The sequence below is a fragment of the Apodemus sylvaticus genome, chromosome 10 (genome assembly GCF_947179515.1).
Source record: "Apodemus sylvaticus chromosome 10, mApoSyl1.1, whole genome shotgun sequence".
Classification (NCBI taxonomy): Eukaryota; Metazoa; Chordata; class Mammalia; order Rodentia; family Muridae; genus Apodemus; species Apodemus sylvaticus.
Window position 1 is genome coordinate 44,557,045 of NC_067481.1, and position 13,362 is coordinate 44,570,406.

General features: G+C 46.3%; 1 pseudogene; it reads right to left on the reverse strand.

Moving 5' to 3' along the window:
- Positions 1-11,765: 11,765 nt before the first annotated feature.
- On the reverse strand, positions 11,766-12,201 carry LOC127694976 (40S ribosomal protein S11-like; annotated as a pseudogene).
- Between the last annotated feature and the right edge of the window lie 1,161 nt (positions 12,202-13,362).

Genomic DNA, 13,362 nt, shown 5'->3' on the forward strand with positions numbered 1-13,362 from the left:
CCAAGATAGATTCCTTTACCATATGCTCATGTCTCCTCACAAGCCTTTATGAGCAGCATGCTATCTGGCCAGTGTCTGCCTCCCCCAGGCACTGTGACAGCCCCACCGCTGGAGTCGGAGCCGATCCCGTTCCTTGTTGCGAGCAACCGAGCCAGCACGTGTGTTTGAAATGTTTGTCGAGTGAGCAAGCAGCTTTGCTGTGGTTCTAGTCTAAGCCCTTCGGAAGCCATCGACTTTAGGCTGGAGAGTGTCTCTTTTGTTCACTCAGTAAGTATATTTACAGAGAAGAGCAAAGTCCTACCTCTCAACATCAAAATCGTTCCCGATGGTTCAAAGATGCTTGTCTGTGACAAAATAAGAGCAGTAAAGCTCTAGGGGAAAGATGAGTGTGTTTTAGAGATGAATTTTGAGGCACCAGGGGACTTTATAAGCATGACACAGAAAATAAAACCAGACAGAAAAAGTTGTTAGTCATGATCACATCAAATTCCAGAGCTTTATAAGGGGAATAATAAAGAACCTGGGTGTGGTGGCACAGGCCTGTGATCCCCTCCCAGGCCTGTGACCTCCCCCCAACTTAGGATGTGGAGGCAGGAGGATCAGAAGTTCCAGATCTCTTTGGACTACATAAAAACCTGTCAAAAGGGGGTGCGTGGTGGTAGGGTGGGGGCAAGGGCAGCTGGGGATGTAGCCAGGTTGATTGTGTACTTGCTTCTGTATAGCACCCCCTAAGCCAGCCTTAGTGACTCATGGTAGGCAGGTAGATCAGAAGTTCAAGGTCACCCTGGTACACAAATCAAAGGCAGAGCATCCTAGGCCATGTGAAACCTTGTCTTTTTTTTTTTTCCTTTTAGATTTTTAGATTTATTTTACTTTTAATTATATATGAATGCAGGTGCCCGTGGAAGGCTGGGGGCAGCCGATCTCCACCCCAGAACCATCATTAGAAGCAGTTAGTTATGAGCCACCGGTGTAGGAGCTGGGAGTGGAGCTCAAGAGCCATGGTCCTCTGCAAAAGCGGTGAGTGTGTGGGTGTCAAATGCCTTCAGTTCCAGCACGCTGAGGTAAGAGGCAGGGGAGCTCTGTGAATTTGAGGCCAGTCTCGGCTACACAGTGGGTTCCAGGTCAGCTGGGCTGCAGGGTGAGACCCTGTCTCAACAACAACAACAACAACAACAACAACAACAAGCACTATATGCTTTTAACCACAAGGTCTCCAGCTTCATGAGATTTCATCTCCAAAAGCTAAATAAAGTATTTGTAACAGTTATATGATAGGAAGCACATTAATCTACTATAACAAGAAATTCTTGCAACTAAGAAAGTTAAAAAAAAAAATCTGGGGGCTGGTTCAGTGGCTAAGAGTACTTGTTGCTCTTTTGAAGAACCCAGGTTCGGTTCCCAGCACCCACACCAGCTGGCTCACTGGTCTCTGAGCCTCCAGTTCCAGTGGGATCTGATGCCCTTTTCTGATCTCCCTGGGCATCAGCCTCGCACATGGTGCACAGGCATACATGCAGATAAAACACTAATGTGTAAAATAGACATACATGAATCTTTTAAAATTTTATTTTAAAAAAATAAAGAAAGAAATCATGTAAAATGGACAAACATGACAAACTCCAGGAAAACTGCTTTATATTCTGTACTGTCCAAGATGAGACAATCATGCATGCCATTGTTTTTCCCACCAGAAGTATGACTGGGTTAAAATCATTGATAATAACCACCAGCTCTTGGCAAAGGTACCGGGAGGAAGCAAAGGATTCATTCACACCCATTGGCAAAACTTCTGACTTGTATTTTTTAGAGATTTTCTTGGCAATATCTGTTAAATTAAAAACAGCAGTCACCTCCTTTGGCCTCGAAATCATCCTTCTAGGGATGTGCCCAAAGGCACGCATTAGGACAGAACGTGCAGAGCGGGACGTTCCTATGTAAGACAGCAGAGAGTGCTTTGCCAGTGGGGATTAGTTACACAAGAAGCCATCAGTCCACAGACTAAGATTCTAAATATTTCGAAGAATGAGGTAGTGCTCTGTTCCTGGATAGTTGTATGTCAATTTGACACACACACTAGAGTTATCGGAAAAGATGGAACCTTAATTGAGAAAATGTATCCATAAGATCTGGCTGTAGGCCGAGTGGTGGTGGCGCACGCCTGTAATCCCAGCATTCTGGGAGGCAGAGGCAGGTAGATTTCTGAGTTCGAGGCCAGCCTGGTTTACAGAGTAAGTTCCAGGTACAGCCAGGGCTATACAGAGAAACCCCGTCCCGAAAAAAACAAATCCAAAAAACCACACACAAAAAAATCTGGCTGTAGGGTATTTTTAAAATTAGTGATTGATAGGGGAGGCCTCAGTGCATTGCGGGTGGTACCATCCCTGGACTGGGTGGTCCTGGGTTTTATAAGAAGGCAGGCTGAACAAGCCACAAGGAGTAAGCCAGTAAGCAACCCCGTCATGGCCTCTGCATCAGGTCCTGCCTCCAGGTTCCTGCTATGCTTGAGTTCCTGTCCTGAGTTCCTTCAGTAATGAACAGTGTGATATGGAAGTGTAAGTCAGATACACCCTTTCCACCTCAACTTGCTTTGGTCACTTTGTTTCATTGCAGCAGTAGTAACCCTAACTAGAATCCTCTCTACGTACTAAAATGTACTGCCTTGTATAGAAGTGTGTGCTATGTACTTTCTGAAGACGTGGACAGGCTCAACACATACAGAGAGGAGAAAACACAGAAACTGTATCCGAGAACACATAACACCAATGCTCGAAAATGAAAAGCTGGGGCCAGTGAGAGGGCTCAGCAGGCAAGGGCGCTTGCTTTTGCTCCATGACCTAAGTTCAGTCCTTGAAACCTACATCCCCGGGCTGCTTTATTTTATTTTATTTTATTTTATTTTATTTTATTTTTTTATTTTATTTTATTTTATTTTATTTTATAAAGACAGGATCTGGCTATGTAGCCAAGGATGTCTTTTGTTGTTGTTGTTGTTATTGGTATGTGTGTGTGTTTTGAGACAGGGTTTCTCTGTGTAGCCCTGGTTGTCCTGGAACTCACTCTATAGACTGAGTGAGGCCAGGTTGGCCTCGAACTCAGAAATCCGCCTGCTTCTGCCTCCCAAGTGCTAGGATTAAAGACATGTGCCACCACTGCCTGGCTCCAAGGATGTCTTTAAAACTCTTAATTCTCCTGCCTCTGCCCCTATTGCTGGAATGACATACTTTTTGTGCCACAGCCTGTAGCCCTTATTTCTATCTTGGATGTGTTTGATTTAGTGGTAAAGAGTGACTTTTGAGACACCAGAAAAGGACAGCAGGTACAAAGGTCAGAAACAATGGGAGGCAGTCAGGGCTGAGCTACACACAGCCCCAAGGCAGCTGCAGAGAGGAGGCAGGTGGGCGGGCGGGCAGGGTACAGCAGACAGCCTGGGTAGCCCTTGTTCTTCAGGGCAGAGCAGGGCTCGGTCTATGCTAGCCTCTTCTTTTTCTCAGCCACTGCTGTGGCCTCCTTGTGTCTGCACATCTCTGACTGCAGCTCAGCCCTGCATCCTTGGCCTCTCCTCTGGCCACCCCCCTCTCCCTGTGGTTTTGCCTATGCTGGGTATAGAAACCCAGGTGCAGGCTCCAGCAGTCCCTTCTGCTCTCTTCCTCTGCACGAGTTACTGTCTCATTGGAGCCTTCAGCTTGGGGGCTTCTTTCTTAGTCTGCTTTGTAGTGATGATGAAGTACCTGAGGCTGGGTAGTTGGTACAGAATAGAAGTTTATTTGGCTCATGTTTCTCGAGACTAGTATGTGTACTTCTGGCCCCTGCTATGCAAAGAGTACCATCTCCGGTTTCTCTTCTTCTTCTTCTTCTTATAAAGTCACTAAAAAGGTAATAGGGCTCCATCCTTAAGACCTCTGCTGATCCTAACTACCTCCCAAAGGTCCCACTTCCAAAAACCATCATTTTGGAGCTTAAGTTTCCAGCAGTCAGATTATAGTGGCAGCTGAGACCTAACGCAGCTTAGTGCTGCCCGGGCATGGCGGCCCTCACCTGTGATTCTAACTCTTAGGAGGCTGAAGCAGGAGGATGGTAAGGTCTAGCCTGTGCTGCATGCTAACAGCACCCCACTCCCAGCTTCTGACTGACCCACTGCACAGTCTTCTTGCACCACATTTCTGTTAGCCAGTGGGGCCAGCTCCTCAGTGTGGTGTTCAAGTCTCTTCTGCTCTCTCCTTTCCCTTCCTGCCACCCTTCTTTCCCTACTTTTCCATTAGCAAAGTTGTTATGTCTTATTTTCAAAAAGATCCAACCTGCAAGGTGGTCCTCGTCTTTGGTTCCAACACTTAGAAAGAGCAGGCAGGTCTTTGAGTTCGAGGTCAACCTGGTCTACATAGTGAGTTCCAATGCAGCCAGGGATACATAGTGAGACAACCCCCCCCCCCCAAAAAAAAAGATCCACTGCCTCAGGAAAGACACCCAACCCACCTGACACTTGCCATTATGATGTGCAAGTATGTGACAGAGAGACAGGAGAGAAAGAAAAGCGGAATGGTTTGAGCACTATGAAGAGAGGCAGAACTGGAGACTCAGGGTGGAGAGGAACAGCTTGCTCTGTCACCTGAGGCCACAGTGAAGACCCAGCCTTTGGGGCTGCTGAGGGCTGTGTCTGGGTCCCTGGCTATGCAGCAGCAGGGTCTGTGTCGATGTCTGTGACTCATATTACTACCAAAGGCCAAAGGGACATCCCTGCTCTGAGCCATGTTCATGTCCCAGGGCTGTGCAGAGCTGCCCCTGCCTCTCACTGGCTTTGGGCCCTGCACCATACCTGGGTAGCACAGTAGAGCTGGCCCCGGTGGTGGGGGTGCAGGTGAACTAGCTCTAGGGCATGAGAGCTGGAGAGCTGGGCCTGCCCCTTGTGGGATTTGGCACTGAGTGAGTTGTGGGGACAGTGCTGGCTAGCAGTGAGCTCCTAGGAGTGTGGCTACAAGAAACTGGCAGGATGACCAACTCAGCTACCACACAGGCCCAGATCCAGGGCTTTGAGATGGCCCACCCCGACATCTACCCCACCTATGGCACTTGTGAAGGGGCCAGGCCTATAGATGCAAACCTGCAGGATCTCCATGACACAGGACAACCGGATATCAGAGTGGAGTCCTGGCGAGGGTCCAGTATTGATGGTGTAGCAGAAGCCAGAGGCCTGGAACCAGACTCAACTGCAATGAACATTTGCAAGGAAAGATGTGTGGACATACTTCATCTTCCACAAGATTTGTTTTTGTTTTTGTTTGTTTGTTTTCTATTTTATTTTTTATTTTCTTTTAGGGTGAGGTTGCAAGGGCAGAGGGCAGATACAAAGAGATGGGGAGATGAGTGGGATTGGGGTCCATGATATGAAATTCACAAAGAATCAATGAGATGTTAAAAAAAAAAAGAAGGTAATTAAGAGATAGAACCTATTAATTCCTTATTTCCATTACTTTTGCCACCTTTGGTTCAAACGCTAGGAACAGACTATGACCACGCAAACCAGAGAGAACCAGGAGAGGAGTCCGTTGCTGGCGCCTGCGCTTGCAGTTTCCAAGGCTGGCTGAGGGTTGGGAAAGCTTTAGATGAAAGGAAAAGCTTCAGGTGAGCCCTAATTGTGAATGATTGATGCAGACTCTGGAGGTGAGCCAAGTAGCCGTGCGGCACCCTGTGGATACTGTTTAGTTGTTTCCTGTTAATGTAATAAAATAATGGAGGCTGGGGAAATTACAAAGAAAAGAGGTTTATTTTGCTCACAGTATGAGGATAAGATGCTGGCCCCCAAGTAGGGCTCTGGAGAGGACTCCCTGAGTCAGAGAGAGAGCAAGAGAGAATGAGAGAGAGAGAGAGAGAGAGAGAGAGAGAGAGAGAGAGAGAGAGAGACAGAGAGACAGAAAAACAGAGAGACACAGAGAGACAGAGAGACACAGAGAGAGAGAGACAAAGAGACAGAGAGACAGAGAGACAGAGAAAGAATATGAAACAGAAAGGCAGAGGGTGATTTGGTAATCTGGCTCACTCTTTTATAACAAGCATTTTGCCAGTAATTATGGTGCCACGAGAACTTCATCCTATATTGCTTTCTCCTGAACACACTACCCTCAATAACCTGACTTTTTCCTCACTAGACTCCACTTAAAGATTCTATACATACTATCTCCTAAAGTCAACACAGCGGACACCAGCATCCACCATGTGAACCCCCGGGGGAGACACGCTTGGAATGTAGCTTGGGATTATAGTAGGACTGGCTTGGAAATTATATTTGGCTCTCTCTGGTTGGTCTTTTATTAGAGCTGGGGTAGAAGGACTAGAAACATGGTTTAATAGTTCTGATCTTGCAGAGCGCTGCACACATGTATACAAATTACACATATATATATAATAAAAATAAATAAAATACAAACTCCTGTGTGGATTAGCAGTGGTTCTAGTGGTGTGGTCTAGGTGATGCCAAATAATCTGCATTTCTTACAGTTTGAAAAGTGCTGTGGGCTAGTGACACGGCTCAGCTAGCAAAGGTGCTCGCACGGTTGGTAGAGTGCTTATCAGCATGCACGGAAGCCTGGGCTGGAGACCCAGCATGGCATAGACTGGGCATAGCAGCACATAGTTAATATTCCAGGAACTCGGGGACAGACAGGAAAATAGAAGTTCAAGGACATCCTTGGCTATCTATCAGGGTCCAGAGACCCTGTCTCAAAAACAATAAATAAAAACCAAAATGTATGTGTGTGGGGGTGTGTGTGTGTGTGTGTGTGTGTGTGATGGATGCCACACTGAGAGGCAGGTGGCATCAGAGTTTCAGAAGCCAGCTTACAGACCAGCTGGCTGGGCAAACCTACACAGGGCCAAGCCTGGTCCACCCTGGGGTCTCTGAAGTGGGGCAGCTGAACAATAAAGAAGTTCAGAAGGACCCAGCAGTGAGATGCAGTTAATCTTCTGAAACTTTACCTTCCTTGTAGTAACTCGGGAGTGGGGTTAATAGTACTTCCCTTCTAGGTGCTGGAGTAGATCTGGATGCACATTAACAGACCTAGCCAGTGCTTTGCTAAGAGCTTGCAGCTATAAATAACAGCTGAACCTCTGAACCTTGGACAGAACTATTAAAGCTACAGAAAGAACTTAACTCCTGGAGCATGGGGTAGGGTGGTGGTGGAGTCTGAGGCCACCAGGTGTCCTGAGCAGTGCAGGATCCAGTGGGCTGGGATGGAGAACGGGTATCCGCACTGAGCCTGCAATACATAACCATCCTGGCAGAGCTGTGTCCAGGGCTCAGATCCCGCAGGGAGGCCCAGATATCATCAAAGACTGGCTTTCTCGAATCCTGATGTAAAGGATGGTGCCCTGTTCTGTGCGGGTCTATGCTTGCAATCACAGCATTTAGGAGGTGGAGGCCAGCTTTGGCTAGCCACCAAGTTTGAGGTTAGCCTGGACTGCATGAGACTCTAACCAACAACAAAACAAAAAAGGAGGCTGAGAGTTACAAGTTCTTGTAATTTTATTATTATTATTACTATTGTTGTTGTTGTTGTTAAGCAGAGACGTGGCTGTGTGTGGTATCTTCCTCCTGTGTTCTCGGCATTCAGGAAGGTCTAGAAAGCCCAAGTTTGTGTTTGTGTGTGTGTGTGTGAGAGAGAGAGAGAGAGAGAGAGAGAGTGTGTATGTGTGCATGTAATATGTGATGTGCATGCATGTACAAGCTGCTGTTCATGTTCAGAGAGCAGCTATATGGAACTAGTTTGGGGGATGGAACTCAGGTTGTCAGGTTCCATGGTGTACTGCCTGGTTTTGTGTCAACTTGACACAAGCTAGAGTCATCAGAGATGGAGCCTCGGTTGAGAAGATGCCTCCATGAGATCCAGCTGTAGGAATTTTCTCAATTAGTGACCAGTGGGGGAGAGTCCAGCCCATTGTGGGCGGTGCCGTCCCTGGGCTGATGGTCCTGGCTTCTATAATAAAGCAGGCTGAGCAAGCCATGAAGAGCAAGTCAGTAAGCAGCACCCCTCCATGGCTTCTGCCTCTGTTCCTGCCTCCAGGTTGCTGTCCTGACTTTGTTTTGGTGATGAACAGCAATGTACAAGTGTAGGCTGAAGAAACCCTTTCCTCCCAAGTTTGGTTGGTGTTTCATTGCAGCAATAGAAACCCTAACCAAGACACACGGCAAGAATCTTTACCAGGCAAGCCTGTGCTCTTTCACAGCACTCCAGGGTGGGAGGGGACAATTCGTACTTGAATGGGGGCTGAGAACAGATTCTCTTTGTTGACAATGTCTGGATATGGAGTCCCCTTGAGGCACCATTGCTATCCCTCAGGAACTGTGGGTTGGGGACATCCTGCTGAGTCACTTCACACCCAGAATCTCACTATCTCACCAGCAATCCTGGTACACAATATCAGTGACATTCAAAGACAGAAAAAGAACAATATAACCCCAAAAAGACACCTCCATCGTAATGAGGGCCACATAACTGCAGATACCTTGGCTCATTGCATGCCATTTCAGCAATGGGGAGTCTGAGGCCTAAGGCCAGGAATTATGTAGGCTAAATTTGTCTCTAATTAATTAATTAAAAGTAAATATATCTATGAGATGGGGAGATAAATAAGAAGAAAGTATAATGACATATGTAATGGTTTGCATATGCTAGGCCCAGGGAGTGGCACTATTAGAAGATACGGCCCTGTTTGAGTAGGTGTGTCACTATGGGCATGGGTTAGGAGACCCTCACGCTAGCTGCCCTAAAGGCAATCTTCCACTAGCAGCCTTCAGATGAAGATAAAGCACTCTCAGCTTGCCTAGATGCTGCCATGCTCCCACCTTGATGATAATGAACTGATCCTCTGAACCTATAGGCTATCCCCAATTAAATGTTGTCCTTTATAAGAGTTGCCTTGGTCATGGTATCTGTTCACAGCAGTAAAATCCCAACTAAGACAATATATGTGTGTGTAATGAAATCCATTACATAGCATAGTAACCTAAAACAATAAATTTAAAGAAGTTTATAGCTTGTCAGTAGAATGCTTGACTAACATGCACAGAGCCCAGCGCACACCTGTAATCCTGAACTTTGGAAGTGGAGCCGGGAAGATCAGAATCTCAAGGTCATTCTCTGCCACATAGACTTAGAAGTCAGTATGGATCATACAAGAACTTGTGCAGGCTTAGATGTTTCAAAACCTAATTTAGTAAGGGTTCTTAAATGCTTCAACCTCTTTTCTACTCTACCTACCAGAGGTAGGGGGAAAGAAGTTAATAGGCAACAGGGGACTGTGGATCTGTTTAGAAGTAGGACTTTGGGGCAATTTCAATCTTCATTGTAAGGATACCAGCAGCCCAAAACAGCAAGCATGAATCAGTAGCAGAGGCTAGATCCAGAAGAAACTGTGTGGCTCTGCCTAATCAGCATGAGTCAGCAGAAGCAGCCAGACTAGATGAGAAGATCTCTGGCAAGTTTCTTTCTAAGAAGTCATGAGAAGGAAGATCAGTGAAGACCAGCAGAGTGCTGCAAGGCAAACCAATGCAAGAGCTTCCTCTCACTCTCTATGGGGTTAGAGTTCTATTTATATTCTTTCTAAACATCACATGCCCTTTCACTGGACAGCTTCCAGAAAAACAGCACATGATACAACTGAGTCTCCAAAGAAACCAGAAATTTCCACTTCAACCTTGTGTTTAAAAAGTAAAGAGGTAGGGAGTGGGCACGGAGAAGAACCACATCACTACCATTTGGTGTAAGCAACCTGGGTGCTGGGCACAGGCAATAGGGCAGGCTTGCTGTGAGTGCATGTTTCTGTTCAGATGCTAGCTGCAAGTTTGTAAATATTCACAGGGTGTTTTAGAGTATCTTTCCCACCCAAGCACCTGCCTTCCCCCACCCCCAGCATTCCAGCTGCATCAGGCCCTGGGAAGAAGCATGTGGCAGGAAAAACAGTGGACACCTGTGGATTGTGGGATTCTGAGCTCAGGCTGTCCCAGTGAGGACTTTAGGGAGTGAGTGCACTGTTCCCATCATCCTTTGCCTTCTTTCTGGATTGAGGTTAGTCCTGCTCCCTCCCCCCCCCCCCCCCCCCACCTTGCAGTAAAACAAACCCTCCTGGTACAGTAAACACAGTCAGGGAAGGGGTTTTTAGCTTCAGTTGGCTCACTCACTTCATCAAGGAACTGCAAGCAAGCCTTTTGGAGCTCTGTGGTTCATGTGAAAGTCCCTTCCATCAGAGGCAAGAGATGCAAAGGGGACAAGAGTTTGGGATGACACTGGCTGAGCTGATTAAAGTTCCTGCCCAGGAGACAGAGCATAGGATCTCGAGGCAGGCATGTCTGCTGGTGCTAAGCACTGGGAATGTTGGAGACTTTGAAGAAATGATGTGGGCCAGCTTGGAGGTGAAGGAGGACTTCCAGAAAGAGATGATTTGGGCTCCTCAGTGGTACCCAGAATGCAGGAGTCAAAGTGAGTGCTGATCTCCACACCAAGGTAATATGAAGAGCAGTTGGCTTGGGGCTCTGTAGGTAACTTCTGTTACTTTTCTGGTTGTTTCCAAATAAAACCTGGAATTATAGAAAACCTGGAAAACCAAGACATTGTTTCACTACAGCATACACACAGATGTGATATTTTGTGGGGCTCAGTGTAGACTGGTATTGCCACAGCTTGCTTATATGCTTGATTTGTGCCAAATCTACAGAACCAGATTTTCAGGTGCTTTCATCTATACTAATACATGTTATGTGTGTGTGTGTTATATTTGTATATTATATATGTGTGTATGATATATGTGTATATTATACACATATATCATACACACATATATAATATACAAATACTATATACAAATATATAAGATACAAATAATATATATATACACACACACACCCTGCATTGAAACAGTTTCTTTTGTATCCCAGGCTGTATTTAAACCCAATATATAGCCAAGGATGACCTTATAAGCACACACACACATATGCACACACACATATACACACACACACAAACACACACTCATGTATGTGTGTGTGCATAAATTTAATGGGTAATGAATTGTTGGTACAGACTTGTGATTCCTGGGAAGCTGAAGCAGGATAATGCAGTTGGAGGTCATTTTGGGTTACATAGCATGACTCTGTCCCCTAAATAATAACCAAACAAAAATGTAATAGAAGGGGCTGGAGAGATGGCTCAGCAGTTAAGAGTACTTGCTGCTCTTATAGAGGACCTGGGGGTCTGTTTCTAGTGCCCACATGGTGGCTCACAATTTCATATAACTCCAGTTTTAGATGAATCCCTCTTCTGGGCTCCACAGGCATCTACCACACATGCTCATGATGTACAGGCAAAACATCCAAATATATAAAATAAAATAATCTTAAGTTTTAAAAAAATATTCAGTACAATCTATACCTATGTAACCTATACCTATGTAATCTATAGGTATGTGCCTGGAGTTATTCTTCTAAAAGCATAACAAAGTTCTTGAATTATTGATTTGATCTTCCAGTGTTGAGTTTGCAGAGTTCCTTGCTATTCATTCAACAACTATTTAGCACCTGCTCTGTTCAGTTAGCATGCTCTGAACAGTTAGCATGGCTCACTGTTCAAAGTATTGAGGATCCAGGAAAGGTAACACTATTGGGTAAGGCACTGAGAGGGCAAGGAGTACAGCTTGGTGGGTAGAGTGCCAGCCTGGCGTGAAGCATCCCAGCTTTAAGTTGGAAAATAACTTGTTCTAGAGCCTTGGCCGGAGTCCCCTTAGAACTTCTGAAACTGTTTCTTGGTGCCAGCAGCCTTGGTGACCTTGAGCACATTGAATCGAACAGTGTTGCTCAGGGGTCTGCACTCCCCAACAGTGACAATGTCACCGATCTGTACATCCCTGAAACAGGGGGACGGGTGCACAGACACATTCTTGTGACGCTACTCAAAGCGATTGCAATGGAGATAGTCCTGGTGGATGACGTTTGCACTCTGCATCTTCATCTTCGTCAGGACCCCAGACAGGATCCGACCTTAGATGGAGACATTACCAGGGAAAGGGCATTTCTTGTCTATGTAGGTGCCCTCAATGGCCTCTTTGGATGTCTTGAAGCCTAGAACGATGTTTTTATAGTACCAAGGGAGTTTTTCCTTGCTGGAAAAAGACTGTAGGCTGCTTTTGGTACGCGAGCTCTGTCTGAATGTCCTCCATCTTCCTGGCAGCCTGAGAAAAGGGGAGTGATCTTCAGCAATTCTTAAACTGGGTGTACCAGCACAAGCCTGTAATCCCAGCATCACAGAGGCAAGATCAGGAAGGTCTGGAGTTCAAGGTCATCCTTGGCTTCATATTGGATTTAAATCCAGCCTGGGATACAAGAGAAATTGTTTCAAAAACCGAACAAGTTCCCTGGCATAGTGGTGTGTACTGTTTTATTTGTTTTTGTTTTTTTTTTTTTGTTTTTTTGTGTTTGTTGTTGTTGTTGTTGTTGTTGTTGTTGTTGTTGAGACAGGGTTTCTCTGTGCAGGTCTGACTGTCCTGGAGCTTGTTTTGTAGATCAGGATGGCCTCGAACTCAAGAGATCCCCCTCCTTTGCCTCTCAAGTGTGCTGGGATTAAATGCACGTGCCACTACCATTCAGCGTGGTGTGCTCTTTTGATCCCAGCATTCAGGAGGCTTGATGAAGGTAGATCTCTGGGAGTCAAGGACAGCCTGGTCTACACAGTGAGTTCCAGGCTAGCCAGTGCTGCATAGTGAGACCTTGTCTGAACGGTAAGGAGAGCATAACAGGGCAAGTGGAGTAACACGATGCTGCAGAGACCAGGATCCTGGGACTCAGAACTGTCAAACCTGCTCCACAGATTGGAATACAGAGTTAGAGTTCAAGTCTAGCCTAGACTTAAACAGGAGGCACTTCTGTGGTTCAGGAACAGAGGCTGGATGGAATCTTAGATCCAAGGCAGGAAGGAGGCTGGCAGATTTGGTGTGTTTTCAAGGAATGGTGAACCAGGACCCACAGCAGAGGAGGGCAGGGAACTTTGTGTTCAGAGGGGAGAGCGTGTGGAATAGCTGTCCTAGAGAACAGGAACATGAACTGTCTAGGAAAGGCTGGTGTAACTGCCAGGCCTAAAGAGTGGCAGTTTGAGGTCTGTGGTCACGCGTTAAAGGGCAGTGGGTGACAGGGCCTTGTGCTTTCTTCCAGCATCGACAGCTGCTTCAGAGGGAGGGCGTGACTGTGTGAAAGACAGCCTGGGAGTGTGAAGGGGAAGTGCTCTCAGGGCAGGAGGTTTTGATGAAGTTTAGGTGTGGTGAGGAAGCCAGAGTGTAGGGTATATAAAGAGAAGACCCTGGTGGCCTGGGCTCTGGAGCAAAGCA